Here is a 21008-nt window from a genome sequence, read left to right on the forward strand (position 1 = left end):
CTAATACCACACCCCTATCCTCCTTCCTCTTCCCTCCCTTTCTCTTTTATCAACAAATTACTTCCAAGTGAATCCCCATCTTGGGCTCTGCTTCTAGAACCAGACTTAAGACAGAATGAAAGGAATAAATGAACCATGTGAAATCCCAGAGATGTGGAGGCATTATAATTGAACTTTCTGGCAGGGCAAACGTCATAGGCAGGTGCAATTTTAATTCTATCCAAGCCTTTGTTTGGGGAAAGAGGCCGGAGGGAATGAATAGAAGTTGAAATGGCAACAGGACCGACCAGAGGCACTGTCATATAGGAACCGGCAACAACAGGCTCTGTGTTATTGGAATCTGTGTAAAATAAGTGTTGTGTTTTCTGGGTTTGGGCTTATGTTATAATATAAATCCCATGGATACATTTTGATGAGCCATGTAACCATGACAATATTAATACCAACTAGACTTAGGAGTCTTTTGGCATCCAAACTGTTCTCCATCCCAAATTCCATACTCAGCATCTTTTGACGTGTGGAAATTTGCTTTTGTGTTGTCACAGTTGACTTTTTTCCATCCACTCTCATCAGAGGAGATCATTGTCAAGTCTTTGGGGGATGAATTAAGATGTCAAGTATGAATTTGTCTGCTTATGAGGCACTGGTGGGTAGGAGTGCAGAGCAAGTTTTTCATGGTTGGATCATAGTCATTTGTCTCAGAAAGAGATAAGAGACAAAATTATCCCATCGAGAGGTATAGGCTTGGGCTTGCAAGTGCTGAAGAACCAGCCACCCACTTGAATTCCAGGTCCTATTCCATCCTGATGTTTCCTTGGATGAGTGCATTGCAGAATTTTCCCAGTGATTTCTTCTTCCTTCCAAAAAGGAGTGCAAGGAATCATCTCTTGTCCTTCTTTCATTTTCTCTCTTTTATTACTTTAGTCTATCTGGGACATCATATAAGCATGTCTCTGTAAACTTCATTCAATAAACTAGTTAACATTTAGTAACATGAGTTATTATGTCCCTCTTTCAAAGAATCTTATGAAATTTGTCCTTTGCTTCTTGAAGTCATGTAAGATGATCTTTGGACTAGAACCTTATGCAACTTCCTGGTCTATCAACTCAAAATGATGTCATATGATTTATAATATTATTAGTTTTGTATTGAAAAGAGCACAAGTAATTTAGAGGAATCTATAAATAGTACATAAACTTTAAAGATAAATGTGAGATTTTAAAGAAAGTATAACTTTGGTCAACATGTCTGAGAAGCATTTCCAAATATGACTTCTGTCATTTCAGAGGATAATGTAAGCAAGGTCTCAAAGTAACCATGGAAGACGGGGGAGGAAAATTTGGGAAAACCTCTAGTGTCATTTATTTTCATCCTGAGACTAGAGATGCCAACGATATTCCAAATTTGGGTTACTAGCTCATGGTCTGGCTAAGGATAGTTTTCTACATTCTCTGGAATACTGAAGAACTCACCTTAGTGAGACAGTTTTGATGTGGTGTATTTCTCAAGAGGGGACAGGTCTGATTGACACCATTAGTGGTAGATAAGATTTATGGTCACTGAAAGCTTGCTTCTCAGAAGTGATTCAGTTGGATACCCAGTAAACGATTGATGTCCTTTATGGCTCTGGGTAGGAAATAACAGAGTTTTGTGGTTTCATGAGTGAATTGTACGTTAGTTGGTTCTGGGAACTTTGCAGGTTTAAGTTGGTCTGTGAGAATCTTTCCTTCTCATGATTCTAAATCACTATTATGTTGCTACTTGTCTGAAACTGGCAGCATGTGGCTTGAGGTAGACTTAGGACTTATCCCAGGTTCCTGGGGTAGGCCATTTTCCCTCATACGGGAAGGTAATGGTACTTGTTGAGCAGGTATAGGAGCTCTTTGAGACTAAGAAATGGGTGGTATAGATTGTGCTTCTTCTGGAAAGACAGAAAAGCTTTACTTTGACTCAAAGTCACTGTTTCTTTTTCTTTTTTTGGTCCAGGCAGAGTAACTTTGATTCTGACATCTTGATATGTCAGAATGGCCCTAGGAAAGGGCCATACAAGCAAACTCAGGGAGATAAACTTTGGACTTGACTTCGGCCACACCAGAAATCTTTTCCCAAGGCAGCAAGACATAGAAGTTCTCAAGAAATGTGCAAGGAGAGACCATTTCATATAAAATCTAGATAAGAGAGTGAGAATATTTCCTCCAAGGAGACACCTTGGAAATATGAGGAAAACTATCTCCTTCATTTGACCTGAAAATCTTTCTTCCCTCTCAGCAATAGTTCTGCTTTTAGAATGTGTTCAAGTTTATATAAACTATGTATTTTTCTTTCTTTTTTTTTTTTTTTTCCTTTGGTCAGGCAGTCTACTCCTCAGGGTCTGAGGCAGGATGGAATAAGGGGTGAACACTTGTTCTTTTGATCATGATTTAACTTTAAGCTGTTGGGATAGATTTCATGTTTCCTTCCTGGCCCTTTCCCACGAAGCATGCAATTGAGGGGGTGGTTCAGTCAGAGATACCCAATAAATAGTTGCTGGGGAACATAATGGAGGAACACTGATGACAGCAAGGTGTTTGTTCCACCTCTGCCGCCTCTTGGAGGTGGCACCCGTGTGGTCCTGACGCCATGCACATGGAAGACTTTGCGGCACCATTGGAGCCTGGAATCCTGGCTGTGATCCATCTTGCAACATGCTGCCTACCTGAGTTCCCCTTGCAGTTGCTGCCTTTGATAGCTCCTCCTTTCCAAGAAAAAGAATCACTCTTTTCCCTAATGAGTATGCAGACAGAAGAGGGAATTAAGGAGACAAGTAGAAACCACCCAGTAAGAGAACTTGAATAGGGGGCAGGGGAAGGCGGGAGAAAGGAGGAAGGGAAAAATATCTCCAAACAGCAGTGTGTCAGTTCTATAATTTTCCACTAATCCATATGCGGACTTGTATCAGCACTCATGTCTAACATCCAAGACAAGATCCAGACTAAAATCTTGGATTTAATAAATCCAGGAGAGAGGTTTGTTTATCAAGGTCTAGCATTGTTTGAAAACTCAGCATCTGTCAAAGGCTCGTAGGTCTTTGCCCCCCACACTTTGGGCAGGTGCTTCTGGTTTTATGACACTGGTGAGTGAATTTTAAATAAACATTCAGTGGGAAAATCTAAGGTTATCTCTGTATTCATTGCCTCTGCCTCTGTTTCCAACCCTTGAACTGTTTGTTGTAGAACTTCCAAATGGATGTCTAGACCTTCAATCCCATCCACTCAGCTCATTCTTCCTCAGAGCAAGTTAGTCTTTCTAAAGTCTAAGAAAACTTCTTAAAACTCTAAGTTCTTAGTAGGGATCTTCAAGTTCCGTAGTCTTTGTTCCTTCCAGCCTAACTTTTGGCCATTATTCTCCCTTAGGTAAACTTACATTTTAAAAGATCAGTATTTTATGAAGTATAACATAAATGTAGAAAAATGTGCTTGCAGCTTGGTAGATTCTTAGAAAAGTTTGCAAACTAGTAAAATCTTCAACCAGGTCATGCAATGAAATATAACCAGCAGTATCCCTTCCAGTTACTATCCCTGAAAGGGTAATAATTATTGTCATTTCCAACCCCATAGGTTATTTTTGACTTTTTGGAATTTTAGAAAGATGGGATCAGCAAGTGTGCATTCTACTGGGTTGGTCAATTGTATGTTTGTTTTATTCATATTATGCCTGTGGTTGGAGCTGCCTCCTGTTTATCACTCTAAATTGTCCCATTGAAGGGATATTTGCTTACATTCTACTCTTGATGGTCATGCTTTCAACTTTGAGCAATTATGAATACCATGATTATGAAAATTTTTTCTCAGTGACAATGAGATCCCCAAAGCGCTAAAGCATAAAGGGGAACGTTGATCAACAGACTATGGTATATTAAGATCCTCTGTCTTTCAAAAGGTAACATTGAGAGAGAAAAAGGCTGGGGATATAGCTAGTGGTAGAATGTTTGTCTAGGATGCAGGTAGCCCTGGGTTCCATCCCAGTACTGAAAGATGTGAAAGTTGGAGGGAGGGAGGGAGGGAAGGAGGGAGAGAGAAAGAAAGAGAAAGAGAGAGAGAGAGAGAGAGAGAGAAAGAAGAAGGAGGAGGAAGAGGAGGAAGAGGAGGAGGAAGAAACCTACAGACTAAAAGATATTTGCCATATATATGTACATACATATCTACACACATATTTATATGTGTGTTTCTATCTTTAATATATAAAGAAGTTATATAAATGCAAATGATTCAACAGTAAGATAGGAAACTTGAATAGGCTCTTCACATAAGAGTATATCCTACAGTGATGCAGCTACATCAATGTTTATAGCAGCTCAATTCACAATAGCTAGATCGTGGAACCAATCTAGATACCCTTCAATAGATGAATGGATAAAGAAACTGTGGTATGTATACACAATGGAATATTATTCAGCCATAAAGAAGAATAAAATTATGACATTTGCAGGTAAATGGATGGAGTTGGAGAATATCATGCTAAGTGAAATAAGCCAATCCCAAAAAAACAAATGCTGAATTATTATTATTATTATTATTATTATTATTATTATTATTTGCAGTGCTGGGGATTGATCTCAGGGCCTTGTGCTTGCAAGGCAAACACTCTACCAACTAAGCTGTATCCCCAACCCCAAATGATTTCTCTGATATGTGGATGATGATATATAATGTGGGGGGAGGTAAGGGAAGAATGGAAGAAGAATGAATTGTGTAGAGGGAAATGAGGGGTGGGGAGGGAAGAGGGGGAGAAGGACAGATAATAGAATGAGACAAACATCATTACCCTATGTACATGTATGATTTCACAAGTGGTATGACTCTACTTCTTGTACAGAGAAACAATAGTTGTACCCCATTTGTGTACAATGAATCAAAGATTAAAAAAAAAAGAGTATACCCAAATGGACAGTGGCCCTAAATTGGTGAAAAACCATGAGGCATTATTTATTAGCTTTATTAATTCCCTCACTACTCCCGCATCAGGAAATACCCTTTTCTATTTTAGTATCTTTGCACAGACTTTTCTGGCTCCCTGGAGTGATTTTTCCTCCTTTTCTTTGCACTTACTTTTGAAGGACCAGACAGAACAACAATCAGTCCTTCCCAAAGTCCTCTCTTATTTTACCAGGCAGAATGAATTAACACTTCTGTGGGATTCCAAAGTGTGTTTTCCATAAGTGTTTAATTAAGATATCTTCAGGTTCGTAGTTTATCAACTTGTTCTTGGTGCATAATAGGTGATCAATACATGCCTTTCTGAACAAATGTCTAACTTTCCCCTCAAAACTCCAGATAGGATCTAAAACCAATGAGGTATATGTGGTAACAAAGCCTTCCTGTGTTGAACATAGGAGTGTTTATTAGCCAATACAAAGGTTACTTCATTGGGAAAAATGCTGGCCTATTTCCCAAATCAGAGCTCATATTTAATGAATAGCATCATCACAAATCTGTGGACAAAGACCCAGTACTCTATAGGTGGAACTGCATGCTAAGATATATATTAATAAGTAGGCCTGAAAAATAGCATCGCCACCTGGAAAGTTAACAGAAGTGAATGGTTAGAGTCCTGTTTACATCAATAGCATTCATTTAACATGCAAAGAAGCTCAGTTCTAGTATCAACCTGAATGTAAAGTCAAGGAGCTGCACCACTCAGTGGAAACGTTTATTTGTCCTTCCTTGTTGTATAACTTGACTGAGGCAATATTTCTGACTACACCAAAGTGTTTTTCATCATCTTCATTTCTTGGAGCCTCCTTCTCCTTTGCTCATGCTTTTCACAGAGTTCTAACTCTCCCAATCTACAAAAGTTACCTGCCTCCAACTCTCTTGTTCCTTGACCTTATAGACTTTTAAAAATCTCAGAGTTTTTTTCCTTTACCTTATTTTAGCCAGATGATAAGGGGAAACACAGTTTATATTTAAGGGGAGGATGTGTCCTTTATGGAACTTTTTCTCCCTGAGTTAGTACTTTTTACATAATGGGTTCTCAACCAATGTATATTAAATCAAAGACACTTGACAATGAAGATGATTGTGCACCCCTACCTTTCACATTAGCATTTTTCAATATTTCTCATTAATTTGAATGAATTTCCAGTTTATGGAATTTTAGGTAACAAAAACATGGGTGAAATTCTTTAGGAAAGAGAATCCAGAAACCAATTCTAAGGCAAGAAACAACTGTCTTGGAATTTGATCCTCAGTCCTTAGATTGATTCTCTAGATTCACTTCTTTTTCTTCCTCTTGCTTTGGGTATTTATCTAAATCAAGAACTCTCTTTTTTAGAGTGTGAGGATCCTTCTTTAATGTTAAAACAATTTTATATACCTAAGAACATTGGAATTGATAAATATGAAATGACCAAGACTTATGCAGAATTACATGTTTTATAATAAATTACATTTTAGCATCACAACATCTATTTGTGTTGGTATATATTTGTATGAAGCACATGGTCTATAAAGCTTAGTGTGCAAATGAGTACATATGTTCTTGTTTTTAACTCTAAAGACTCCTGGATCACTTGTTAAACTTGTATGTTTTCTTTCCCCATGGCATTCAGAACACATGGTAGAGACTGTTTTTTTAAACGCAGATTCAGTGTTAACTGGACACTGCCTACCATTAGCAGTGAAGCTGATGCTGGTTTTATGAACTTTTATCTATGACTTGTCTTAGACACACAGCCTAGGATGAGAATTTTGGGAAAAGTTCCTCATTGAAGGCATAATCTCAAAAGAAACATGAGAGGAAATAGGATTAAGCATTAAAAAAAAAAATCTGAGATTTCAGGTAAACTCTAGCATCAGTCTGATCCTGCAAGGAGCTCCAGAGTATGAATGGCACCAACAGTTTGTTTTACCTGAGTGCTGGGCTTTTGTCTTCCTTGCACCATCAGTCACAGAAGAATTGTAAACTCCCTATAGGTGAGGTGGTCTCAGTTGCCAAAAATCATGGAGAAAGATGCATGCATGGACTCTTAGTAGCATGGACCACCAGCAGCTGGAGATGAACAGAACTGGTAAGCACCTCTGGATAGCATACTAATAGCATGTAATTGTGACATGGTTTCTCTCACTCATTCATTCATGCATCCACTTCAAAAATACTGACTCGAGTGCTCACTCTACGTTAAGTCCTGCAGAGTAGTGAACAAGCTAGATGAGATCTTAATTTTGTGAAGACTATAGTTAGTGGGTAAGATAAAAGTAAGCTAGTAGATAACTGTAGCAACCAGATAACAACCAGAGTGAAAATTTTCTCAGACAGAAAAATAAACAGGTTGTGGACTCAGTGAGGCAAGGAGTAGGCCCAGTGAGATGACTTGGGTTAGTCAAGGATGGTCACTTGAACAGAGACCAGGATGGTGAGATAAAAAGAGATATATAGGACATGAGGGCTAATGTTGAGGCAGAGGGAAAAGCCATTGCCAAAGTCCTAAGATAGGCAGAAGCCCAATGTGTTTGAAGGACAGAATGAAGTCCACTGGGCCTGTGGGAGATTTAGGAGGATTCAAAGAACGTGGTGGAGAGGTGGGTCTAATGGGTAGGAGGAAGCACACATAGTAAGCCATTGGGTGATTTTGTATCCCAATTGCGGGTCTGAGTTCCTTGGCCCGCATTCAGACAGTGTTATAGTTTGGATGTGAAGCATCCCCTAAAAGTTCACGAGTGAGATAATGCAAGAAGGTTCAAGAAGAAATGATTGTGTTATCAAAGCCTTAATCCGATTAGTGAATTAATTACCTGATGGAATTAATTGAGTGGTAGCCTAAGGCACGTGGGGTGTGACTGGAGGAGGTAGGGCATTGGGGGTGTGGCTTCAGGGTATATTTTTGTATCTGGTGAACGGAGTCACTCTCTTCTCTCTCTGCTTCCCAATCATCATGTGAGCTGCTAACCTGACCTGAGAAATGGAGCCTACTGTCTATGGATTGAGATCTCTGAAACTATGAGCCCTAAATAAACTTTTCCTCCTCTAAAGTTGTTCTGCTTGGGTCATTTAGTCATAGCAACTAAAAAACGAACTAAAACAGATGGGAAAAGTGGTAATTTGTCAGACCTTGACTTAGGTTTGCCTTAACATTGTCTATGAGGAGAAAGGTTTGCTAAGCAGATTAATGGAAAATTTAGGATTTAAGGATGGCCCACTATTTTCAAACTCCTGAAACATAGCAGGCATTGAATCTGGACATCTTCTATGGTAATTATGAGAAGCTTTTCTTTCCTTGTTAAAACATTCCCAAGACTTTAAAAAATATACAGTTGGACTCAACTTTCCTTTGTCCTTGGCAATGTGACAGAGCAACATTTTTAGAAAAGAATGTAAGTTGGAATTGACCTTGGCTCTACACAGGGAGAGTTATCAAGGTCACTTTCATGAGTTTGCTTTTTTACTGTAATTGCCATTAGCATGAATCAAGAAGTAAATAGAGATTATCTTTTTTCTCATTTTTGCTCAATATTCTACCTTGGGTAGTCAGGCTGTTTCCCAGTTGCTAAATGAATGGTGCTTTCTCCTTAATCCACTGGAGAAGGTACCATGGTTAGAAAATTGTACCAGTTCATGATCAGGGAAATAAATTTCCTAGATATTATTCCTGAGGCAAGATAATATCTTTATCTCCTTTATCAAAGTCAATAAACGGAACACAACAAAATTGTGTCAAAAAAACTCAAGAAAACTGTTTTTATGTCTGATCTATTGGGTCATTGTTGAAGACCAAGTTCAAAGGACAAGTCTCTAAATCAGAACAAAGTTAACATTTCAAATGAGGATGAATTGAAATAAAATTAACATTTTTTTCCCTAAAAATGGATTTTTCAAGTGGTTTTGATTTAACAAAGATTTCAAATCATTTTGTCATACTCTTGCCCACATACACCCCTTCCCCTACCTTCTTATGTGAAACCCACATTTAATTCAAGGGGAACATAATCCATATGTTTCTGATTCGTTGTGTTATGTTCTTTGGTAAGAGCTAGCTAAATTCCAAATAGTCTTATGGGAATGTGTATAAATTTTTAAATTTTTTTCTTCTGGCCAGAAAATCTTATTTTCTAGCTTCAAATGCCTCTAAAAATCAGAATAATTATAGGCATATTGAGGGCATTTAGGGCAGCAAGTGTGTTTGCTTGCCCTACTATCTGGTATATGCAACAGGTATCAGATGAACATTCCCTGATGGTTAGGAGTAAGCAAAGAAGAACGAACACAAAAAGAACCTGGACCTGCCATGTTTTTCCATTTCTAGGAACAACCAGTGAAGTCCTACAACCTATAAAGTCAGATTCAATTTATGATGCTTGACGGGGCCAGATGATTTTTAGTTGGCTTTGTACAACGTCTTTGAGCAAGAGAATTCTGGGGTAACTTTCAGATTCATAAGTAGAAAAAAGCTTCACTCATGAACACACTTAGCAGTTGCTTGGCACTATTCAGTGACCTGACTTTATTTTCTGGAAAGCAAGATAAAGTGTAAAGATGAATTGTTGACTACAGAATTTAGAAAGTCCTGCCAAGAATATAGACCATGGGCTTGTTAGGGATCAGTGAATAACTGTTGGACAGTATGTACCAAAGTGTAAGAATAATTACCTTTGTCCCACTTACTGTAGCTGTGCTATGACCTGCTTCTTTATCACTTTTTAAGGGCACCTGATGTCTCTTGGAAAAGAATGATCCATCAACCACCTTTAAAAGCCAAGTGCTTGGCAATGCACACACACTCATCAGAAAATGGTCATTTTACTGCTAAGTACTTGGAATCATCTTAGCTCATGTGTCATTTTCCTACTGGGCCAGAAGTGTGCTACATTATCGTAATCCCACCATATTTTGCCATTTTGCCAAAGTGAGTTGCTGTTCAACCCTCCTAAAACGTTTTCCATCTCCACCAGACAGCAGTAAGGTAACTTATAAAGCAGGTTCAGCAATAAAACATCCATCTCAATAAATGCCACTGTCATCTATGTTGATTTCCAAATGGTGTGTGGGGGAGAAATAACCCTAAGTCTTCTCTTTCCATGCCTTCAAATGCAAATTATCAGCAAATTCTACTGACTCTTCCTCCTCAGCTGTAGTTGTCAGATCCACAACATTAGCATCCTCTGAAAGTTTGTTAGAACTTCTAAATCTCAGGTTCAGTCCTGTATGTGCAGTTATAATTGGCTCCTTAAATCCCAACACTTTGCAATATATTAAAAAAAAAGAATTTCTTCACATTAAGAGTTGTATATGAAGTGGCTTCTGCATTTCCTTATCCCCCTTTCCACTTTTTTTTCTTTTTTTTTTCTTTTTTGGTACTGGGAATTGAACCCAGGGATGCAGTACCACTGAGCCACTGAGCTACATAGCTACATTCTGAGATGGTGTCTCATTGAGTTGCTGAGGGGTTCACTAAGTTACTGAGACTGGCCTGGAACGTACAATCCTCCTGTCTCAACCTCCAGAGTTGCTGAAATTATAGACATGTGTCACTGTGCCCAGTTCCTCTCTACCATTTTTTCTGGTCTTTCCTTCAGCCATGTTGGCCTTTCTATCCATAAAGCCCACACTAACTTCCCTCTACCTGCTGTTCTTTGGAACAACTTCTCATGGTTTTCCATTACTCATGTGAATCACTGCACATGAACCAGAAGAACTGGTCTTACTCTATCAGTTCATTTGTGCTACTATAACAAAATATCCAAGACTATATAATTTATAAAGAACTGAAATACATTTCCTCATAGTACTGGAGGCTAAGAAGTTCAAGATCAAGGTGCCAGCAGGTTTGGTAGCTGGTGAGAGCCCTGGTCTCTGCTTCCAAGATGGCACCTCATTACTGTATTTGGAAGGGAGAAATATGGTATCCTCACATGGTAGAAGGGGTGGAAGGGCAAGTGGGAAGTGCCTAAGCTATTTCCCTTCAGTCTTTTCATAAGGCATTAATCTATAATCCTTTCTTCATATAATGTTCCCCTTCTTAATATCACCAGAGGATTAAGTTTCATGATTTTTGGGGGACATTCAGACCATAGGAGATATCAAATTTAAATTCCACATCCAAGTCTCTTTCTATCTTATCACCCTGTTTTATTTTTATTGTTTCAGAACCATCTGAAATGGTCTTGCTTATTTGTTAATGGATTTATTGAGGTTATCCAGGACAAACCATCTGGGAAACATTCCCTAACCCATTTTAGCCATATCTGCAACATTTAGAATTTTACCTGGCATGGAGGCACTTAATACTTTTGTTAAATAAATTAATGAATAAATATACATCTCTGTGATCTGAACAAAAACAAGTATCTTGTCCTCTTTCCCTTCTTTTCTCTTTGACAAATATTTGTTAAACATCTAACCTTTGCCAGGTCAAGGGTAGCTGGGAAGGAGGGGAAACAGATCCACTCGTTCTCCATATGGAGCATGCCCAGAAATACAGAAGGATGATGTCAATCAAAATCACAAACATACTGTGCCATGGAGCATATAAAAGTTTCCCTAACAGTTTCAGGCCACCATGAACTGGGACCTGAAGTATGAATACATAAATAAATGCTAATCAACAGAGGAGAGTTAAGGGAACAAGTGAATATTTTAGTCAGTTTTTTACCACTGTGACCAAAAGACCTGAAGCGAACAATTAGAGGAGGAAAAGTTTATTTTGGGTCTCATGGTTTCAGAGATCTCAGTCCATAGATGGCTGACTCCATTCTTTGGGGCCAGAGGTGAGGTAGAATATCATGGCAGTAGATTGTGGTGGAGGAAAGTGGCTCAGGACATGGCACCAGGAAGCAGAGAAAGACATAGCCCTGCTTACCATGAACAAAATATAAACCGTGTAGATATGCCCCCAGCAACTTACCTCCTCTAGCCACACTCTACCTGCCTACAGTAAACATCCAGTTAATCCCTGGATGGGCATTAATGCAATGATTGGGTCAAGTCTTTCCTAGCCTACTCATTTCACCTCGAAACCCTCTTGGCATGGTCTCACACATGAGCTTTTGGGGGACATCTCATATCTAAACCATAACAGTGGGTGAGATCATTTTGTTTAGAAATAATAACAGATTCAAAGGTAGTATGGCTTGTTGAAACAACAGAAAGGGGGCAGTAGGGTGGGGAACCATATAATGAATGGGATACTATATGCGATGGGCCCGGCAAGGCAGGTAGGCAGACCAATGGTGCCTATAAGGTAACTATATGTCTTGGGTTGCTTTCGAGAGTTCTAGTTTACCCCTGGGAGCTGCTGTAATTATTCATAGCACTCCTTTCATTCTCAAAAGTGTCCGGGTTTGGATGATAAACTATGTGGTTGGACTTATAGGCCATCTCATAGACATTTATCATCAGAGGCTTACCACAAAGACTTGTGGTTAAGAATGAAGACTGTGGACCCATATTTTCTGGATTCAAGTAAGTGGTTTGCTATTATTTGCATTGTGCATCTTTTGGCAAATGGTTGAACTCTGAGCCTTGGCTTCCTCATCAGTAAAACAGGGATTCAATAATGATGATATTCAATTCATAGAGTTTTAATTAGAATTAAATGCACACTGATCTTGTAGCCTAGTGGTTGATAAACAGTAAGTAAACAAACATTAAATGGTAGTTCTATTATTGTTATTGTTACTCTTCTTAAAATTTTTAATTTGTATAATATTTATACTTATTTATCTTGTACATATATATTATACATAAATATATACATATATTTATATTGTACTTATATATATTATATATATATATATAGCATAATGATCTTATCAGGGTAATTATCATTTTTAAATGTGTGAATAATAATCAGCCTGTGAAAGGTATCTAAAGAGGCTGACATAGAATTGTGTTTTGCAAAGTCATGTAGACTTTTATGTGGAATGATATTTGGGGGGCAGGATTAAAAGAAAAAATGCTTATAGACTTCTCCATAAAATGACTAGTGCATTGTAAATGTTCAGTAAACAGGCAAAATGAGTGATCCACATGATCATCTCATCTTCTACTAAGTATCCAAGTATTCATAAATAAGGTGGTTCTTAACAAGTTCCTACCAATTTCCATTTGGTAGTCTTTGGGGACCACGGAATAACTTGGAGTTTGAGTTAACTGATTGCAATGCGTATTGAACTGACTGCAATTCATATTGTCTTATAATCAGCAGAAGTAACCAAGATCAGAGAAGACGGAACACCCATGGTACCTTCAAGTAAAATTCTAGGTGCCCCCAAAGTGGCTCACTTGGAGTCTTTGGCTTGTACAGAGGATTTTAATTTGAATGTCCGAGTTGGTGTTCCTTGATTTCCAGGTCCAAAAAAAAAAAAAAAAAAAAAAAAAAAAATTATGGACATCAAGAAAGGTGGGAAGGTTTCTGCAAATTCCTCCCAGTGGGCCTTGACTTGAACTTTCCAGGCCTGGAATATCTCTTTGACAGCTTGTCACACTCCTGTTACCCCAAGGGTGAGAGGAAGCGATGGAAGTGAGAAGGGTGAGTGTGGGACACACCTCGCCGTCACTTGTCACTGTGAAATGCCCCTCTCCCAGGAGTGTGGAGAAGGATTACAGAAACCTGGCTGATAATTAATGTTTCCTGGTGTGAACAGAAGGGATTTGTCACACAATGACTTGAGCACCCTGATTTTCTCACTAGATCTGGAGGAAAGGTAAGGATTTATGGGAAAATCTCAGTTAAGAATAGTTGAGGAAAGGGGACATTGTGGTAAATCGTTAACCATTTGTTTAGCCAGGACTCATCATGTTACCATGTCTGGATTTCCCAGTCTAAAGACTTAGAATCTCCTGAGGTGATTTGAACAAACTAAGTTCTCTGACCTTTCCCAAGGCCTTTATAAGCCTTCAGGAATCCCTTATAATTAATTAGAGTTCGTGGAGGGAAGTTTGGCTTTTTAAATTCTTTGGTGGATTGGCTTTTGGATAAAAGTGAGACTATCATATTGAATTAGATGTCCATAGTGAAATTGCTGAGGACATTAGCAGACAGGACTTGAGAAAAACACATAACCTCTTTAGAGGCAATTTTTAAATCTCCAATTCATTAATAAAATCATTCTACTTATTTGGCAATGACAGCACTTAAAGCTCAAAGTCTTTTTGTTTTCCAGGTCTCCATGAAGAGAGTTCCTTGAAACCTCATTGATTGTCTTGAAGGTACGGTAAGAAGGTGGATCCTAAGAGTGGAAGGTGAGGAGAATAATAACTGGGACAGACATTACAGGTGGGGAAAAGGAGGTGAGGTGGGATAGCTTTGCAGACTTTGGGGTATAACACATAGGGGTGTTAGCAGCGAAGACAATGATGATGTCAATATAATATTCAAGTCCTTACTATGTGTCACCATCTGACATGGTTCCTAGGAAAAGGAAAGTTATGTCATTCTTAATTTCATAAAAAAATGAAGATTAGATAATTTAAGTATCAGGCCAGATTGTGAAGGAACTTCATCACCAAGCTAAGCAGCTTCTGATTCTGTCCTTTATGATAGGTAATTTTGTTCACTTCAGTGAAATGCCGTATATTCTGAGCCTGACTTTTCCCCTTGCTATATCTTTCTCCTCTTGCTCCTTTCCAAGTTTCTCCTTAGAGCCCTCCCTCAACATGTCACTTGCATATGAATCCTTGTCTGAGGTTCTGCTTCCAGAGAACTGACCTAAGACACCAACAGGACACATTTCTGTGCTCGCCTAAGGTCTTTGAAGAGGGTCAATGAGTGCCAATTACTTTCCAGGAATGGAAGTTAAAGAAAGGATGGGAAGAAAAAGAAGATAAGCTTATGCTACTTCACTGCTCTGCTGTGGGCCAGGCCTACATTTTTTCCCTGCAGTCCCAAGTGCCTGTCTGAAATTCCACTGCATTTTCTTTGCTGAACAAATATCTATTGCTATGCTGCTTTTCAAAATTTTCTTGGGAAAGTTAAGGCCTTTCATTCACAGCTTTCATAACTCATGTAACCCCGCCCTCCCGGAGTCTTGGGATATAGACAAGGAGGAGAACATAGTTCTGCTCTAACCTCACAGTATTCCCCTTAAATTAAAAAAAAACAAATCTCCCCAATCCCTCCCCATCAGACAATCTTAATAGGATGTGTGTGGTTATATTTGAGCTCAAACTGAAATCAGCCATGCAGATCCCAGAGACATTCAGATTTTCTTTCCTTTTGTTTCAAAATATGTTTCTATTACAGAGATTAATTGGATGGACTCGCTTATCTAGTTCTGCAAGTAATTGGGATTTTAGTAATGGTTGCTTTTGGATTCTCTATGAATGACATGTTTTAATCAGAGCAGCTGCATGGGTTATTACAGAGAGTAGCAAATGATAAAAGCAAGACCTGCTGATTTCTTAAAAGCTCATGAAATAGGAACATATGTTTACAGTCTTTCCAATCATTTGGAAGTCCTCCGATTTGGCTTTAGAATTTCTTTCCTACCTCCAGAAGAGGCCTCACTTAGAGAAGGTTCATTGAGGACAGGGTATTGGTTCTGCATCTGACCTTTGTTTGGTAGCATTAGTTAGGTTCTATGGTCCTGTGCCCAGTTTCCCTATCAAAATATTTATTGAAAAGAATATTTATTCTGCTTTAGTTTCCACTGCAGGGAGGGTGTCAGGAGCTGGAAGCTGTTGGCTAAGCTTCCAACACAGGTATGTCTACCAAGACATGCTTGCAAGTTCAAAGGATCTGAAAAGACCTGCATCTTAACCAGGTACTGGGTTGATTGTCAAGAAAGGTGTGTCTCATGGGAGAAATTCCTTAGATCTTACATAACAATGAGATTTATATATCAGCAAGTCTACTAGTAAAGGCTTCACTTTATTTTTGGGTCCCGCCTAATTTTGTCCATCTGCCATTTGTGGTTACACCCTCAAGCAATTTTCCTAGTGCCCTATTCCCCGTGGTTCCACATTTTTTTCTTCTTTTGACAATAATTTTTTTCTTATTGAAACTTGATTTTGCTTCACCCAGCCCAAGGCTGGGTTTTCTACATACCTCAAATTTTATGCTAATTCCCATCTGGGGCATTCACAGTCTGACATCACATAGTCCTCCTTCTCTTAGATGCTGTCTTTTTATTGCCTACCACTCCCCTCACCCCTTCTTTTTTCAATGCACTTCTTGCCAGGTGAACTTTCAGGAAGCACAAAAGAGAACTGAACCACAATGTGCAGTTGTTTCCCTTTGACAGGTAGACTGAAGGTTACTAGCTACTTTTCCGGAACAAATTTCTTAAGAGTTTGATTCCACAATGATTTGCTAGTTTTGATGTGGATGATTCAGTTGCCTTCTTAATTGATCTGGAGGAAATGCAATCATATCAGAGGTTGGCAGGTAATTGATGAGATTTTATGACAAGAGCCCAAGAATGATTTTAAAGTTTTTGGAAGACAAATTACAGAGAGAAAAGCTTTGTAATGAAAGATGTAGTTTTGCAAAAATAGAATCCTCCAAATATTTTGGTGACAAGTCTAAAAACAGAAGCAGAGTGTACATGGTAGACAGTAAAATCATTGTATGTGAGAACAAAATAATGTGACAAAACTTTCCTAGCAAGGGCATAAGAGGAGAGCAGATGAGCATAATTTAAATAGAGATAAAAGAGGTTTTAGAGTGATTGGTTTACTTAGAAGGTCTGGTCCTATTTAACAGATTATGTATGGATCAGAACTCAGATCTTTTCATCGATCTCCCACATATAGACCTATATCTGTTATTTTTATTTTGGTGTGTTTACCCTAGGGACTTGACGATAACTTCACGAAAGTGATGTCCCTGTTCTTGTGTTTTTCAGTCATGGAAATGCTGACCTTGTTCAGTTCCTTGCTTCACACCCATTCATGGAATGAGTTATTCGTATATTGTTAGTGGTGCTTGATTTCTGAGAATTTCTTTTGACCTTGAGATTCTGTTTGTCATTGAAATGGGTCTCTCCTGTGCAGACATTGAAAAGCTGGTGAGTTCATCCTTAGACGATGAAGTCATCCTTGACCACTCTGATAGATGAATTTGTGAGTTCATGCTGAGCACTAAGTCCAACTCAAATGACTTGTGACATATCATCTAAGAATATGATTGTGGAATTACATGACCAAAGATAACTTCCAAAGTACTGAACACATTTTATTGAGGGGTATTAGAGAACTAAGGCAATGAAACATTTTGGAAACTTTAGAGGGTGGTGGGGAGAGAGAGAGAGAGAGAGAGAGAGAGAGAGAGAGAGAGAGAGAGAGAGAGAGAAAGATATCATTCAGATATCCAAGTAGAATGTAGAAGACCCTGAAAAGTCAAAAAGTAAGACCAAGATGAATTTCCAGGGAGCTGAACTTTGTAATAACTCAAAACAGTAAAGGTAGAATTCTTATTTTTGTTTTTCTGTTTATTCCCACCTTTCTTCACCTGAAGAAATACACACACACACACACACACACACACACACACACATATATATATATATATATATATATATATGCATACAATATTCCATATTACATCCTAAACGATTTCCTTTGCAAGGGATATTTAGGTATCTTTTTTTCTTATTTTGGTACTGAGGGGCATACCCTCAATCCTTTTTCTTTTTTGAGATAGGATCTGACTGAGTTGTTTAGGACCTTGCTAAGTTGCTAAAACTAGCCTCTAACTTGCAATCCTACTGCTTCAACCTCTATAGTCATGGCATTAGAGGTATCTAGCACCACACCTGGCTGTCAGGAATATTTAAAAAATAACGGTTTCTAAGTAGAGAATAATTTTGTTGTGTTTTTCTATCATTGCCTTGAGAGATTTGTAGTAGATTTTCTTTCTTTTGCCTTTAAAATTAAAATGAGAAATGACATCTTTATGTACTTCTTGTATGTTTTAGATGATCATTAAATTCAATAATAAACCATCTTTACCTGCCATCTTTAGCTGCTTGACGCAAAAAGTAAACACTGCCACTAAACTTCTTTCATACCTTCTTTTTTTTTGGGGGAAAAAAAAACTAAAATATATGCCATCATGTTTAAAAGTACTACTATTTCTGACTTAGAATATTAGTTTTGTTTTTCCCTAGTAGACTAGTCTGACAAGTTTACACCTATTATAATTCTTGATGAACACTTAAAGCAAAGGCACTAAGTGAATAAGGAGAGGCTGATGGGTAATTAATCTTAGAGAAGATGCTGCTCTTGCTGCTAAGATGCATATTGTATCTGAGGATCTGGCAGTGTTAATGGCTTTGTCATGCTAAGTGAGATTGCCTAGTGTTTTGTTTTTATTTTCATTTTTGCCATGCTGAGGTTGAACTCAGGGCCTTGTACATGCTGGGCAAGCACTCTACCTAACCAATATCCTAACCCAAGATTTTTGTGTTCTTAAAGGCAAGACAACCATAATAGAAACCTGATATAGCCTAACTTTGTTATGGGCTCTTTGCTTTAGATCTAAAGAGCAAAGAACCTTTTTGGAGTAAAGAATATTTGGAGATAGTGTTGGAGTGCACAATGACTTTATTGGATCAGTGAGGGACAAATGGCAAAACAAAACAAAACAAACAAAACCCTTTTATTCCAAAACCTGGCATTTTTGGAGCAAGTCACTTTTATGGTACTTTCATTGGATGAAGAATTTACTTATTTGCTAATGAAATCTAAATGATGTTGCATGGATTATTTTAACTGCAGATCAGAATAAAAATAATAGCAGCAACAATAGTAGTGACAGTGAGCGGGTAACCATGAACTTAATGCAAACTGGATTTTTTTGAAAGGGAAAGTAAGTGTTGTTAATGATTAAGGACAGGGTGACCAGTTTAAACTAGAAATTCGATGCCCTTAGGTAATAGTAATAGAAGGGTAGTGGTCTCCATGCAAAATTTCATAATTCAAGTGGCCCAGACCAGAGTAATATTTTCTCACCCTCTCTTTCTTTCTCTCTCACACATATACACATACTCCAACTTATAAAAACATATTTGGTTATTCACAGTAGCCGAAATATAGAATCAGCTGAGTTCATCAACAGATGAATAGGTAAAGAAATGTGGTGTAGAGAAAAATATTTCATTCTTTTTATGTATGTGTATCTATTTATTTGTACATATGTATGTGTGTGTATCTGTGCACACATATAGTGAAATATTATTTAACCTTATAAAGAAAGAGAATTGTCATTTGCCACAACATTAGGTGAACTTGGAAGACATTATGCTAAGTGATAAAAGCAAGACTTGAAAGAAAAATATTGTGAAATCTCACTCATATGTGTGTTATGGTTTGGATGTGAGGGTTCCCCAAAAACTCATGTGTGAGATAATGCAAGAACATTCAGAGGTGAAATGGGTGGGTTATGAGAGTCTGAAACCAATCAGTGAATTAATCCCCGGATGGGGATTAACTCAGTGGCAACAGAAGGCAAATACGATGTGACTGAAAGAGGTGGGCATTAGGGGGCGTGCCTCAGGGTATACATTTTGTAACTGTACAGTGGAGTCTCTCTCTGCTTCCTGGTCATCATGTGAGCCACTTTCTTCTGCCACACTCTTGGGCAATGATGTTCTGCCTTACCTGGACCCCTGAGGAATGGAACTGGCTATCTAATGGACTGAGCTTCCAAGTAAACTTTCCCTCCTCTAAAATTGTTCTTGTCAGGTTTTTTAGTCACACCAGTGAAAAAAACTAAAATAATGTGGAATCTAAAAAAGGCCAACTCATGGAAAGAGAGAGTGAAAGGGGTTTCCAGAGGCTGGGGCATTGGAGAAATGATGAGATGATGATTAAAGAGTCCCAAGTTTTATTTATACAGGATGAATAATTCTGGTGATACATGGCACAGCATGGTGACTATAGTCAATAAGAAGATTGAATTGAATATGTGAAATTTACTAAGGGTAGATAGTAAATATTCTCACTATAAACATAAAAGGGTAACTATGCAAGGTGAGAGATATGTTAATTAGCTTGACTGTGGTAATCATTTCGCAATGTATACATTTATTAAAATATTACATTATATACTATACCATATATATATATATATATATATATATACAATCTTTGTCAATTAGACCTCAGTAAAGTTGGGGCTGGGGAGAAATTTGGAAATAATCAAGTTCTTTACTTGCATTTCTTGAATACCATAAAAAGCATAAGAATGTATTGTGAAAAACATAACTTCAAATTTCCTTTTTACCTTTCAACAGTTTCAACACATTTCTTTACATACCAGACCAGCGCCCTTCTCCTCAGGGCCTCTTATTTAATGTTCCCAAACTTGTCTCAACCTGCACCTTTTTTTTTCTTTGTTTGTTTATGTTGATTCCATATCACATTGAGCCATATCTTGTTAGGTGAAGCCAGATCATTCTGGAAAGATAAAGGCAGAGGAAGAAACTAAGCAGTGTAATCCCCTTTAGCAGGCAGAGAGGGGGAAAAACTGTTAATATTCATCTATCAATAATCTTTTCCTATACCAATAGCTTATATTAACAGAGAATTTCCCAAGTGCCTGGTGCTATGATAAAAATTTATAAATCTCCCCTAAATGTTGTGATCACTGTTGATATAGATGCTCTTGACATTCCCATTTTGCAGGGAAGAAGACTGAGGCTTGCTGAGGATAGGTAAGTTGCTCAGGTAGCAGAGCCAGGACCTAAACCTGGCAGTCTGATGGAAGAGTTGTTGCTCCTGACACTATGTGTACCACAAAATTTCAAGTTGTTGTCATTGTGATCATTGAAGAGTAGTAAAACCCCTAACTTTAAATGGCTAGTGATTTTTATAATATAATCTAATAAAACACATCCAGCTTTAAGTACATGGTAATTCTAGCAAATGTTCTTTCCCACTTTGAGAATCACTGGTGTAATTGGGGTGTCTAAAGATCTTTCTGATAAATGAATCCAATATGAAAATAAATGCATATGAGTACAGGAATACACACAAAAGTGGGAAGAGAACACACAGTGAAAATGGGCTATTTTTCATCCACTTAGAAGGG

The sequence above is a fragment of the Sciurus carolinensis genome, chromosome 2 (genome assembly GCF_902686445.1).
Source record: "Sciurus carolinensis chromosome 2, mSciCar1.2, whole genome shotgun sequence".
Taxonomy (NCBI): Eukaryota; Metazoa; Chordata; class Mammalia; order Rodentia; family Sciuridae; genus Sciurus; species Sciurus carolinensis.